The sequence below is a fragment of the Dermacentor andersoni genome, chromosome 5 (assembly GCF_023375885.2).
Source record: "Dermacentor andersoni chromosome 5, qqDerAnde1_hic_scaffold, whole genome shotgun sequence".
In the NCBI taxonomy this organism is placed as follows: Eukaryota; Metazoa; Arthropoda; class Arachnida; order Ixodida; family Ixodidae; genus Dermacentor; species Dermacentor andersoni.
The window spans coordinates 91,436,922-91,451,859 of record NC_092818.1 but is presented as its reverse complement, the minus strand read 5'-3'; the positions used below and the strand labels follow the sequence as shown (position 1 = coordinate 91,451,859).

Genomic DNA, 14,938 nt, shown 5'->3' with positions numbered 1-14,938 from the left:
ATGTGGCAATTATCGTTTTACTTTAAGTTGCGATGATTTTGTAAATATGTTTTAAATATGAGGCAGCTCAACGATTGGCGGCGAGCGTGTGCTAAAATGAGGACATAGCGAGTCATACTACATGTGTCTGCTTCTTTAGCAGTTTCAATCGGTGCTTGTGCACCGAATTTAATTTGCCGCCACTTGCGCAAGGAATAGAAAGTGCTATCATGTCGGCTGGTGCTGGTGACAATTAATTATTAAGGATTAAATAACTTGGACCGTAAAAAAAAGTTGTATGCGTAATGTATGCGAAATGAAAGCAATAAAGCAATGTTTTATTGCTGAACTCTTTATAGGAGGTACCTGAGAGTTTATCAAGGGTAATATCATCCCGGTCCATATATTGTCATGTGTTTCTGAGAAGACAGATGCGAGCGCTTATGATTCATTTTTACCAATTTGGGTGCATAGTATATTCGAAGCTGCTCCTTCTTAGCTGTCACGGTCCCAATGAAAAGAAAGCCGTTTTTGCGGATGCTTAAAAAAATTACACGACAAAAACTGTCGCTCTGCAGCTCTTGAACTAAATAGCATTCCAAAAACACATCATAGGCCCTTACTTGTCTTGATCGAGTTCGTATAAACACAGGGCACCTATATTTAATGCAGGAAAAACACGGGGAATGCGGAAGAAAGAAATTCAATATGACGAGCAAAACCTTGAAAAAAAAAAGTGCACTTGTTCCAACGTTGGCTCCTGCTTTCCCCTCGTTTTGCTTATCTATATTTAACCTATAGGCGCGGAAAGCACATGCTTTTTACAACTCTTACTTTTACTCTTACTACTAACTCTTACTCTTCCTAATGATTACGTTGTGTTTAAGCAGTTTAGGAATAAACTAAATAATGACTTGCGCAAAGCCAAGCGTGTCTATTACTCGGTAATTTTCGCTGGAAGCAAGAATAATTCAAGGCTAACTTGGCGGGCAATAAATGAGATAATTAACCATAGAAATGTATCGAATGACATTGGCGAATTGATTATTGATGGGTAACCAAAATCAGGCGTACTATTAGCCGATTGCTTTAACAACTTCACCGAGCAAGCAACAGCAAGATATAACGCAGATGCGTGTTCTGTTATTTCAAATGAAACAAAAAGCTCAGTATTTCTTAGCCCAACAGATCCATCAGAAGTATTTACCGTTCTCATGTCCTTAAGAAATAATTCCAGCTCTGATGTAGAAGGCCTCACAATTAAACCAGTAAAGTTTGTTGCTGACTTTCTTGCACTACCTCTGTGTCATATTATTAACCTTTCACTAGAATCGTCTGTTTTCCCTGCAAGAATGAAACTGTGGAAGGTTACAGTGATTGTCAAGTCGGGCTCGAAAAACGTCACAAGTAATTATTGCCCCATCTCCATTCTACCTGTTTTTTCGAAAGTGCTAGAAAAAATTCTGCTCAAACGTTTGCAGAACTTCTTTGATGCTAATCAGTTAATATCACACTCTCAATTCGGCTTCCGTAAATGTTTTTCTACAGAATCAGCTTTATTAGTCCAAAAAGAAATTATTTTACAGAATGTTGAAAACGAACTCTTAACACTAGGAATCTTTGTGGATTTCAGTAAGGCCTTCGATTGTCTAGACCATAATATTCTCTTAGATAAGTTAAACAAGTACGGCGTTAGGGGAAGGACACTTCAAATTTTTAGTTCATACCTTAAAGACCGGGAACAGTGAACATAGACGGTTTTTGTTCATCCAAACGTTATCTGAAATGTGGCGTACCTCAGGGCAGCATATTAGGACCTTTTCTTTTCCATGTCTATATAAACGATGTGATAACAATTTCGACAGAAGCTGATTTTGTAATTTATGCCGACGACGGTTCTCTATTTATTTCTGGTCTTTCGGCTACAGAAATAATTTCAAAAGCAAACAATGTCCTAAACAGCCTTTTAAATTGGTCTAAATTAAGCAATCACAAAATAAATACAACTAAGTCAAAAGCTGTTATTTTCCGCGCTATAAATCGTCACATAGGGACTAACTTAACCATTAACCTAGGCAATAATATTATTGAGGTCGTTAGCCACCATAAAACACTGGGTGTTGTATTTGATGAGCAACATCGATGGACAGAGCACACTAATTACGTATCGCTAAGTTTATCGAAAGCTGTTGGAGCACTTTCCCGGTGTCGTGGCATTCTTCCAGTGCACATTAAAGAAACAGATATATGTTTCATTATTTCAATCATACATTGCATATTGTCATCTTGTTTGGGGCACGGCATCACCGACTAACATGAAGAGAATTGTGAGCCTACAAAAGAAAGCAATTCGTGTAATTGCAGACGAAGAGTACTGCGCACAATCCGAACAGCTTTTTATTCGGTTAAAAATTCTACCCATCAGTGTTATGCTACCGCACATTATTGTTTCCTCATTCACCACTAAAACCACTTTTCGTACTAACTTCCTTATAAGAATATCAGCGCTCAAGGAACGTGTACCGGCAGCCAACACTCGACAATTAGAAAAGTGGTGTCTTCCTAAAACTCGAACGAATTACGGTCAACAAATGTTAAAGTATATAATACCTTACACCCTGAATAATAATACAACCTTAATTGATGGCCCCGCAATAAATAAACCTGCTTTAATTGAATACTTTTTAAACAGTATAGCTTAATCGGCTATAGATTTATATCATGCAGTTTACATTCGGCGTTGTGCGTTCTTTTGTGTGGACTAGTGTGGAATGATTTTGCAGGCATTGTCTAAATTTCCTTCTTTTTCTCGCTTTCCGTTTTTATAACAGTTCATTCTTCATAAAATATTTAGCTTGAAGTTATACATGTGTGCACTTGAATGGTGTGTGTATATATGCCATGTACGCGTGTATATGTAGATGTAACCCGCCGTGGTTGCTCAGTGGCTATGGTGTTGGGCTGGTGAGCACGAGGTCGCGGGATTGAATCCCAGCCATGGCGGCCGCATATCGATGGAGGCGAAATGCGAAAACACCCGTGTACTTAGATTTAGGTGCACGTTAAAGATCCCCAGTTGGTCGAAATTTCCGGAGTCCTCCACTACGACGTGCCTCATAATCAGAAAGTGGTTTTGGCACGTAAAACCCCATAATTTTTTTTTATATGTAGGTGTACATATATGTATATATAGGGGCGTATGCGCGCCACTTCTACGGATATTTGCGTGTGTACGTGTGAATATAACCTCTCAGTGTTGAATATTGGTTTGTTATTGGTGTATGTATATGTAAATATTTGTTTTTTTTCTCGTTCTTTACAGCTTGGTGCGAACAGTTTCTTTCCCTTTTTTTAGTTTTTTGTTTCTCTAGTTGCTTCTTTTTTTTTCTTCTAGCATGGGTGTACGACATACACTGCTGTTTTGCCGCTGTTGCCACTGCCTGTAGGGCCTCAGGCCTCGTCAAGCTGCTGAATGAGCAGCTTTCTGTCTGGGGTTCATTTTTCCTTTCCTTGAGGAAAATAAAACTGATTCTGATTCTTACAATGTGTACTTACCCGCCGTGGCTGCTCAGTGGCTATGGTGTTAGGCTACTAAGCATGAGCTCGCGGGATCGAATCCCGGCCACGGCGGCCGCATTTCGATGGGGGCGAAATGCGAAAACACCCGAGCACCTAGGTTTAGGTGCACGTTAAAAACCCCAGGTGGTCCAAATTTCCGGAGTCCTCCACTACGGCGTGCCTCATAATCAGAAAGTGGTTTTGGCACGTAAAACCCCATAATTTAATTTTCTTAATGTGTACTTCTGTTTATCCAGGCTCTTTTCAGCGCCTTCATATTCGCAAGACAGATCGTCCACGTTTTCTTTCACTTTGTTTGCCTTGCTTTTTTTTTCTGACCGCACATTTTTTTTGTATATGGCTAATTATGGTTGAAGATATGCGTGGCGTTCTTCGTGAAGAAGCTGTATAAGCGGCCCCTGGCATTTATCGTCCATAATTAACAGTTCGTAGCCTGTGGGCTGGTCTATCCGTATTTGAACCTCTATGCACTATCTATCTTGTGGCCTTTGTCTCTGGACGCAGTCATACCTTGGGCTGCTTTTCGGTGCGTCGAACGTTCGTGTACCCATGGTTGCAATAATGTCACCGGTCGGCAGCCCTGCAGCGATATAGCCATCACGATGGTCACGACTCTCACGACTGTACGATCCCCATTGCCACACGAATTAATTCCGCGGAAATCCGCAAGGTCCACAAATCCGCCAATCTGCTGTTTTTCCCGAAAAGGCACAGTTCCCGGGTTCTATCGCTTGAGCAGGACGAATTTTTCTTCAATTGCGAAGTTTTCTAACACACACGTAGCAGTTTCGTTTGTTGCTTTGTGCCTATCTGTGGTGGTATGATAGCTTGCCTTTCATGGCTTCTTACTGCGAAAGCAACGGCGGAGGAGGAAAAGCTCGTAAAGTTTTCAGAACTGACAGCAGCCGTGGGTACGAGTGACATTGAGAGATGAGCAAACTCGTCTTTTGTCGCAGCATTTCGTGACGCAGGTGAGCGGAAAATAAAACAACCTGAAGCAGTGTACGGTGGCGTATAGTCGGTAATACGAGTGCCACTTACGGATGATAAATTACGGTTAATGTGCCAAGATGGTATGCAAGAAAAATGCGTGCTTCAGAGAAGCATCGGTGGCAAGCCCGAAGTCAGCAAGATACGCTCCAAAGGGAAAGCTGTTTTAGCTGGCATACGGGAGGATCATTTTTAAGTTATACAGAATTTGTAAAATTTGCCTGTGGAAGATGGCACAATTATTGTCCTCGAGCTGGATTACTCGAAGAGGCGGACATTGTTACCAGGGAAAATGAAAACACATATTCTATTAATTAACGAAAATTCCTTACTTAATTTCTTAATTTACGGCACAGACTCCACCTTAGGAATTGTAGCCAGTGAGTTTGCAAGCCGTATCGACTGGAAATTAATTTCCGGAATAACTCCAGTTCTCAAAGTGTGGGATGAAACACATCGACGGACCCGTTACTTTTGCGTTTCAATGCATAAAAGAGCGTTTTGAAAGAGTAAGTGGAACAAGAGTACACTTTCACGGCGATTTTGATGGGGCATATCTCTAAACTGGTGCCATTCTGAAAATTCATTCTAAGTGGATACGCCTTGGAAACTCACCGGCTACAATTAGTTAATAGTCATATGTGTCATAATGTAATTATTAAATAAGTTAACACATTTTTCCTAATTAGTTATATGTGATACAATTTATTGTGCATGAAATGTCCAGCTCAGGGATTAATATTATGTTATCTGCAACAGGTGATGGATGTTTTTTTTTATTCCGTAAGACCCGATCACCCGCATAAATAATAATAATGCCTTATCAAAATTAATGCATGCACAACAGTCGTAGCATCGGCTTAGGCAACCGCTACAATTAACCCAAGTTTGTTACTTTGGAAAGATGAAAACTAGTTTTAAAATATTCAGAGCCCTTCCACTGTGTCAAGATGGAAGACCAGTCAAGCTGTATTGCTCAATAGCTACATTAGGTTCTGCATGGTGGTTATGGTATATTGGTTGAATAAAGGCACAACCCCGTAAGATCGTTGTTTGTTTCGTATACTTTATATATTCTTTATTTTAATTCTTAATTTTAATATTATTAATATGATTATTTTACTGTTTATTCTTTATTTGTCTTCTTTTTTTCTTTATACATGTACACTGACGTTTCGATACGGATCGTCATAGACAAGCGTTTCGGCAACAGCGTTAATCGCTCTGGCGCATTGCTCCAGAGCGAAAGCTCTACCCCTCTAGGTAAAACTCTCAAGGTCAATCTCGGCGTGTGTTTGACCTTGAGCCACCGGCGCGCAAGAGGGAATGTGTGACGTCACGTCACGTGATCCACTGCGGAGAGGCACCGCAGCTGCGCTCGCTCGACCGTAGCCGATGTGTACCATGCGACTAGGCGAGGGTTTAATTTTCAACACCCCGGACACATGTCCTTCCCCTGATTCTAGCCATAGACAACTTCGCTATAATATCGTAGCTTTATTGGAGTGTAGCGCAAGTTCTAATGAGTTAAACAGCATAGAAAGATAAAAAGGGAACTCTGGAAGCATTAATGCGTAGCAAAAAAAGTTTGGTTGTGAATGCTACGCAATGAGTGATTACGCAGAGAGTCCTTGCCTGAGTATTTAGGGCCAGTGACACTAAGCGATAGAAATATATTCAATGCAGAAGCGTTTTGTACAGTCGCAGTAATAATAACTTGCTTTGAAACAAAGGTAAATTTAAATAACGATACTACAGATAGTAAGCAGTGGGAAAATTCAGACGATAAGAATAACAGAGCATAATTATTTTCTTGCATCTTGCAGCATGATGAGATTTCGCAAACACTTTGCCCTTGTTCTTTTTTCCATCTTTCTCCTCCAGCCAGACGCGACAGCCATGTTTGTCTGCCACTTGCACACACACGAACTGACTTGAACTTTTTTTTTTATCGCACAGTGGGCCTCAAAAGTGGCAGCTCCTGTGCTCGTTAGTCTACATAGTCATCATCATCAGCCTAGTTACGCCCACTGCAGGGCAATGGCCTCTCCCATACTTCTCCAACTACCCCGGTCATGTACTAATTGTGGCCATGTTGTCCCTGCAAACGTCTTAATGTCATCCGCCCACCTAACTTTCTGCCGCCCCCTACTACGCTTCCCTTCCCTTGGAATCCAGTCCGTAACTCTTAATGACCATCGGTTATCTTCCCTGCTCATTATATGTCCGGCCCATGCCCATTTCTTTTTCTTGATTTCAACTAAGATGTCATTTACCCGCATTTGTTCCCTCACCCAATCTGCTCTTTTCTTATCCCTTAACGTTACACCTATCATTCTTCTTTCCATGGCTCGTTGCGTCGTCCTCAATTTCAGCAGAACCCTTTTCGTAAGCCTCCAGGTTTCTGCCCCGTGGGTGCGTACTGGTAAGACAGCTGTTATACACTTTCCTCTTGAGGGATAGTGGCAACCTGCTGTTCATGATTTGAGAATGCCTGCCAAACGCACCCCAGCCCATTCTTATTCTTCTGGTTATTTCAGCCTCATGATCCGGATCCGTGGTCACTACCTGCCCTAAGTAGATGTATTCCCTTACCACTTCCAGTGCCTCGCTACCTATCGTAAACTGCTGCTCTCTTCCGAGACTGTTAAACATTACTTTAGTTTTCTGTAGATTAATTTTCAGACCAACCCTTCTGCTTTGCCTCTCCAGGTCAGTGAACCTGCATTGCAATTGGTCTCCTGAGTTACTAAGCAAGGCAATATCATCAGCGAATCGCAAGTTGCTAAGGTATTCTCCATCAACTTTTATCCCCAATTCTTCCCACTCCAGGTCTCTGAATACCTCCTGTAAACATGCTGTGAATAGCATTGGAGATATCGTATCTCCCTGTCTGACGCCTTTCTTTATTGGGATTTTGTTGCTTTCTTTGTGGAGGATTACGGTGGCTGTGGAACCGCTATAGATAGCTTCCAGTATCTTTACATATGGCTCATCTACACCCTGATTCCGTAGTGCCTCCATGACTGCTGAGGTTTCGACTGAATCAAATGCTTTTTTGTAATCAATGAAGGCTATATATAAGGGTTGGTTATATTCCGCACATTTCTCTATCACCTGATTGATAGTGTGAATATGGTCTATTGTTGAGTAGCCTTTACGGAATCCTGCCTGGTCCTTTGGTTGACAGAAGTCTAAGGTATTCCTGATTCTATTTGCGATTACCTTAGTAAATACTTTGTAGGCAACGGACAGTAAGCTGATCGGTCTATAGTTTTTCAAGTCTTTGGTGTCCCCTTTCTTATGGATTAGGATTATCTTAGCGTTCTTCCAAGATTCCGGTACGTTCGAGGTCATGAGGCACTGTGTATATAGGGCGGCCAACCTTTCTAGGACAGTGTTCCCACCATCCTTCAACAAATCTGCTGTTACCTGATCCTCCCCAGCTGCCTTCCCCCTTTGCATAGCTCCCAAGGCGTTCTTTACCTCTTCCGGTGTTACTTGTGGGATTTCAAGTTCCTCTAGACTATTCTCTCTCACCTTATCGTCGTGGGTGTTACTGGTACTGTATAAATCTCTATAAAACTCTTCAGCCACTTGAACTATCTCATCCATATTAGTAACGATATTGCCGGCTTTGTCTCTTAACGCACACATCTGATTCTTGCCTATTCCTAGTTTCTTCTTTACTGCTTTTAGGCTTCCTCCGTTCCTGAGAGCCTGTTCAATTCTATCCATATTATAGTTCCTTATGTCCGCTCTCTTACACTTGTTGATTAACTGCCAATTCTATTCTAGCTGTAGGGTTAGAGGCTTTCATACATTGGCGTTTCTTGATCAGATCTTTCGTCTCCTGCGATAGCTTACTGGTTTCCTGTTTAACGGCGTTACCACCGACTTCTATAGCGCACTTCTTAATGATGCCCATAAGATTGTCGTTCATTGCTTCAACACTATGGTCCTCTTCCTGGGTTAAAGCCGAATACCTGTTCTGTAGCTTGATCCGGAATTCTTCTAGTTTCCCTCTTACCGCTAACTCATTTCTTATGTACCAGTTTCTTCCGTTCCCTCCTCAAGTCAAGGCTAATTCGAGTTCTTACCATCCTATGGTCACTGCAGCGCACCTTGCCGAGCACGTCTACATCTTGTATGATGCCAGGGTTCGCGCAGAATATAAAGTCGATTTCATTTCTAGTCTCACCATTCGGGCTCCTCCACGTCCACTTTCGGCTAAACCGCTTGCGGAAAAAGGTATTCATTATCCGCATATTATTCTGTTCTGCAAACTCTACCAATAACTCTTCTCTGCTATTCCTAGAGCCTATGCCATATTCCCCCACTGACTTGTCTCCGGCCTGCTTCTTGCCTACCCTGGCATTGAAATCGCCCATCAGTATACTGTATTTTGTTTTGACTTTACCCATCGCCGATTCCACGTCTTCATAGAAGCTTTCGACTTCCTGGTCATCATGACCAGATGTAGGGGCGTAGACCTGTACAACCTTCATTTTGTACCTCTTATTAAGTTTCACAACAAGACATGCCACCCTCTCGTTAATGCTATAGAATTCCTGTATGTTACCAGCTATGTTCTTATTAATCAGGAATCCGACTCCTAGTTCTCGTCTCTCTGCTAAGCCCCGGTAGCACAGGACGTGCCCGCTTTTTAGCACTGTATATGCTTCTTCTGGCCTCCTAACTTCACTGAGCCCTATTATATCCCATTTACTGCCCTCTAATTCATCCAATAGCACTGCTAGACTCGCCTCACTAGATAACGTTCTAGCGTTAAACGTTGCCAGGTTCCTATTCCAATGGCGGCCTGTCCGGAGCCAGGGATTCTTAGCACCCTCTGCAGCTTCGCAGGTCTGACCACCGCCGTGGTCAGTTGCTTCGCAGCTGCTGGGGACTGAGGGCCGGGGTTTGATTGTTGTGTTCATATAGGAGGTTGTGGCCAAGTACTGCACCAGGGTGGCCAATCCTGCTCTGGTGAGAGAGTGCGTTACCGGTTCTGGTCACCGGGATCAGGCCGCACTCCAGGCCTGTTTGTGCAATTTTCTCAACACACGGTTGTTGCTTTTTTCTGGTATTTTCCGGTGGAGAATTGTGCGGCCCGGGATTTGAATCACGGTCCTCTTGCACGGGAGGTGGATACTCTACCGTCCCCGCAGGAGTTAAATGTAAAGATTAAATTGTGGGATTTTACGTGACAAAACCATTTTCTGATTATGAGGCATGCCGTAGTGGAGGACTCCGGAAATTTCGACCACCTGGGGTTCTTTAACGTGCACCTAAATCTAAGTACACGGGTGTTTTCGCATTTCGCCCCCATCGAAATGCGGCCGCCGTGGCCGGGATCCGATCCCGCGACCTCGTGCTCAGCAGTCTAACACCATAGGCACTGAGTAACCACGGCGGGTCCCGCAGGAGTTGTACGTCTCATTTAATATACAGTGGTGCCCTATTTGATCAGTCAAGGTGGACCAATCTGAGCTCGGTTATACCGCACGGATGGCACTCGGATAGAGAACCTGGTATTTATGACCTGCACATGTGAGGCCATACATAATTGAAGATATATATCTCTTTTTTTTATTTTAGGAGGGTTCCCGTACAGTGATAAAATAAAGGTAAAGACATTAAAAAGAAAAAAAAGAAAGAAAGAAAAAGGGACGAAAAAAAAAAGGAACATAACAGGTGATTTGAACTCGTGACCCTTCGATGTTGCCCGGAAAGATAGCTCAGTCGGTTGGTTCGTCAGGCCCCGGGCTACTTTCAAGCGCCACAGCTCCTGCTCCGAGCCTCACACTTACGTGGAAATGGACTCATGTTGTCCGCGATAGTCGGTTTTTGCGAGTGGTTGGAAGGCATACTTTCTAGGAAAAATGGCCGCCCGAGGGGAAGAGCGAACTCGAGCGGCTTTAGAGACTAGGAAAACTGCCTTAAAATATTCAGATTTGAGGGAAAGCTTCGTTAACAAACTATAACATGGCAATCAGCACTCGAATACGACGAGAGAAATTATTGAGACGTGGAAAATTTCCTTGAAATAAATATGGTTTGCGAGACAAATGCTTGTAAGTATTGAACCTCTTAAAAGATGAGGGGAAATTTGCGCTCACCGAGAGGGCATCGTCCGTACGAGACCACCACCAGGCACCTTACTGAGACGTGGAGGGCTTTGCGGCCGGAACAAAGCCTCCCGTCCCCGCCGGCCAAGAGGGGAAAACGCGCTTTCCGATCGCTCAAGGTTGCGCGGACAAAGCATAACTCTAGCGTCTAGGAAAAGCTTAACCAGGTGCGATGGCGGCACGCATAGCGTGGGAAGCTAGCCGCCAGAATAACTATCCCAAGGACTGCTGCTGACGAGGGCGAAATACCTTCGTGTAATTATAATAACCCTAATAGGACTACTTTCGAAAGAAAAAAAAAAGGAAACGGCCCAGAGGGCTATACTACGAGAGCTATGACTGATAGTTTTCTATATATATATATATATATATATATATATATATATATATATATATAGCGCCGTGGTTTTAAAGCGCACCCGTGGTAGAGAAACGGAAGGCGATATAAGCGTGCGTAGCCATGATCCGCACACGACAAACTGCCTTAAAATATTTAGACTTGAGGGAAAGCTTCGGTAACAAACGATAGCACGGCAATCAGTACTCGAATATAATTATAACCCTAATAATAATTGTAAATATTCATCTCATCTATGGGATCTAATGCGCGCGCTGTTGCTTTGTCTCTGCGTGTAGTAGTTGAGAGAGCCAGTTTAAGGGCGGAGAAGAAGGAAGGAAAGGAAAGGAAAAACTGCAGCGCCGTGGTTTTAAAGCGCACCCGTGGTAGAGAACAGTGGCGTAGCCAGAAATTTTGTTCGGGGGGGGGGGGGGGGGGGGCTCACGTTGCAGGTCGGCCTCCTCTTTAAGAGGAAACATTAGGTCGGATGCTCCTGTCTAAATAAACGTAGAAGGAGAATTCGTTTTTCTCGGAAACCACCGCACCAAATTTGACGAGGTTTGTTGGATTTAGAAGAAAAACTTAAATTCTAGTGAACGTTTGTTTCGAATTTTCGATTTAGGTCGTCAATATTTTATTGAAAGTGGCAAAATTCGAAAATTTTCAGAAAACGAGACAATTAAGTTTACAACTCTGCAAATCAGCAATGAAAATTGATATCACAATTCTGTGAATTGCACATAATAGTACATCTACAGCGGACAATATTGATATGTTACACATGAGTCTAAAAAAATTAAGTATTATGGATGTACGGCTTTTGCAGAACCCTTGTACATAACATTACTAATCCACGTAAGATACAAATTGATATATCGAATTTGTCCGCTTTGAATGGTGTAATGGATGCCGTTTACAGAACCGCGATATCTGTTCTTGATGCAGAGCTATTAATTTGCAAACTTCGTGCTTCTATTTTTTTCGAACTTTCAAATTTTTCTATATATTTTAAACAAACTTCAGGCCCTAAATTGAAATTCCGCTTCCAACAGACACTAGAATTCAACTCACTCTCTCAAACGCAACAAATCTCGTTAAAAGCGATTCAGGAGTTATCACAGAAAAGCGTTTCTGCGTTTTACATGTATCTGAATAGGCCGCGTCGGAGCAGGGCCCGAGCTAAAGCTTCCTCTCAAACAATTTGCCTAGGGATCAAATACATGAATAATAACTACATTGCCATTGCCAAAGATGCTGCAAACGAATTCTTTAACGCTAAGCACTGTCAAACAAGTAAAATATGTATTTTTTCCATAAAAGAATATACTCGTATGTGCCAAAAATTGTGCCCCACATAACTGATGTCAATGCTTTCATGTGTTTTGTCTATTTAATAAGGAAAGAAAATATCACACGAACTTTAGAACTACATCAGTTCGAAGCCAGCAAAGCAGTGCATTCCGCTGATATGAAAAATGTAAAGGTCATGAAATGAACAAGTTGAGAACAAATATATTAATTACACTTTGTCATTCAAGATCCTTGTTTACATTCTTGTACATATGCAACGGCCAGTGAAAAATCTCAATGACGCTGTCATTTCTTCCAGCGTAATACGCAGCAGCAGCTGTCACCGGACGTGTATCGTAATTGCACCGAAATTATAGTCGCAACAGAGTACGTATAAAAAGCAGGAGTTCTGCAGAATATACGAGGGCGAGTCAAATGAAAGTGAGCCAATGCGAATATATGACAAACGGGGTACTATAACTAAAAGTAGCCCCCATGAGCATTTAGACATTTGTCCCATTGACTAACGAGTCGCGCAATTCCCGTCTCATATAGCTCCTTGGGTTGCTCCTTCAAAACCTCTGCAACTGACTTTCACTTCATCGTTCGAGACGAATCTGGTTCCCTTGAGCTGTTTTTTCGTTTGCCCCAAAATGTGGAAGTTGCAAGGCAACAGGTCTTAGCTGTGTGGCAGATGTTGCAGCGTTTCCCGCTTGAACTTTGCCAGTTTTGTATTAACCCCATCAGCGACGTGGGGACGGGCATTGTCATGGAACAAGATGACCTCATTCGTCAATTTTCCACGTAGCTTGTTCTTGATTGGGGCACACTGCCGATCCCGCGTTTCTCAATATCGGAAACAATTGATAGTCTCTCAAGATTTAGCAAATTCTATTAGTAATGGCCCCTGACGATCGAAAAATAAAAGTCGACAACACCTTTCTGGCAGAAATGACTGCCTTTGCTTTCTTTGGGGGTGGCGAGTTCGAATGTTTCCATTGTAAGCTTTACCGTCGTGTTTCAGACTCTTAGTAGTGGCATGATGGTTCGTCTCCTATCACAATTGCAGACAAGAAATCGTCACCCTTATTGTGATAGCGGATCAGATGAGTAAAGGCAACGCCGATCTTCTCCGTATTCTGGCGGTAGTTCAAAATCTTGCGCATCCACTGCGCGCACAAGAGCCGATAACCGAGATGTTCATGAATTATGGCGTGAACCAAACCGTGACTGATGTTCACACGCTTAGCAGTTCATCGATGCTTATCCTTCGTTCTTGTCTTATCAGCTCATCAACCTTTGCAATTTTGTTAGGGCTGATTGCACGATGGCTTTGGCCCTGTCTGGGATCGTCCTTACAACTTTCAGGTCCTTTTTTGAACCGTTTGTTCCAACGCTTCACAGTGGCCAATGAAATGCAATGTTCCATGTACACGGCAGACATACGGCGACTAATTTCTTTTTGAGAAACACCTTCAGCTGTCATAAACCTCACGGCACCACGCTGCTCAACTTCTGGAACGTCCATTACGGCACGCAACCATGTACAACCCAGTGTATGAGAGCATTAAAGAACATTTATCCTCACACCAGCGTGTCACTTTTGTAAATGAGAGATCCCTGTGTGCTACGCGCATGCCTTGCAGATAATCAACAGAACCATAATTGCGCGCGGTGGGTAGGCTCACTTTCATTTGACTCGCCCTCGTACATTAGAAATGCGAAGATACAATGGAATATACAAATGGGAAGAAACAGCTTGATAAAGGGCAAAAAAGTGCCACTGGAAACAAAGTTCACTGCACGTATACACAAAACCTCGCAACAAGATATTTAAGCATACGTATAAATAAGTCTCTAATAAATCTACGTATCTAAGAAGAAGTCACGGTATATAATGCGGACAGCCACCATCGTCGGCTCACCCATTCCCCCCCCCCCCACACGCTTTCACTTGCACATACAGCATGCGGCGTGGGGTCACGATGTTACCGCACTTGGACTTTATGCGGAACATGAGGACGACGGCGACGGCAGGAGTGCGCCTAGAGTGTCCATATAATTGCTATCGCAATAATATAGTAAGAGTATCCGGCAACTGAAGCGTCCCATGGCCCATTTCTTTCCGCAAAAGAAGTAACAAAATAGAACTTTCACGATGCGACAATTCGCTGCACCGCAACAATGCTTCTTTTCTCCTTTTGTGAGGCGGGGGCACCGTAAAAAAAAACGCAAAGTATGTTGGTCATAATCGAATGCTTACTTTGGGCAGCTAATATGGCTATTAAAGGAATGTCAAAGAAAACACGTGACGCTTGGTTCACAAAGAACCATGTGCATACTGCTCGGTATCCTACACCGGCGAGACAAGACTTTCTGGAGAGGTTGCGCTCAAGCGAACGCGGTGCAATCCGTCGAGCCCCCACAGTGATGGCGGCTAGCGACCATTGTTTCTTTTTCTCGTCTGCTAACCAGAAAGCATCCAAAACTCTGCCAGGCGAAAATGCACTCGGCCAAAGAAAACCGAACGCGCACCGAAGTGCGCTGCTTGATGGACGGGGCAACACGAGAAAAACGCATGCGCTCTGGCTGGCTCTGGCAGCGCGCGGGTAGGGGAGCGAGAACAAAAAAA

General features: G+C 43.1%; 1 long non-coding RNA gene across 1 annotated transcript in view; it reads right to left on the bottom strand.

Moving 5' to 3' along the window:
- Positions 1 to 14,938, bottom strand: part of LOC140218360 (uncharacterized) — a 267,463-nt gene that overhangs the window by 25,520 nt on the left and 227,005 nt on the right. The gene's annotated exons all lie outside the window — the stretch shown is intronic.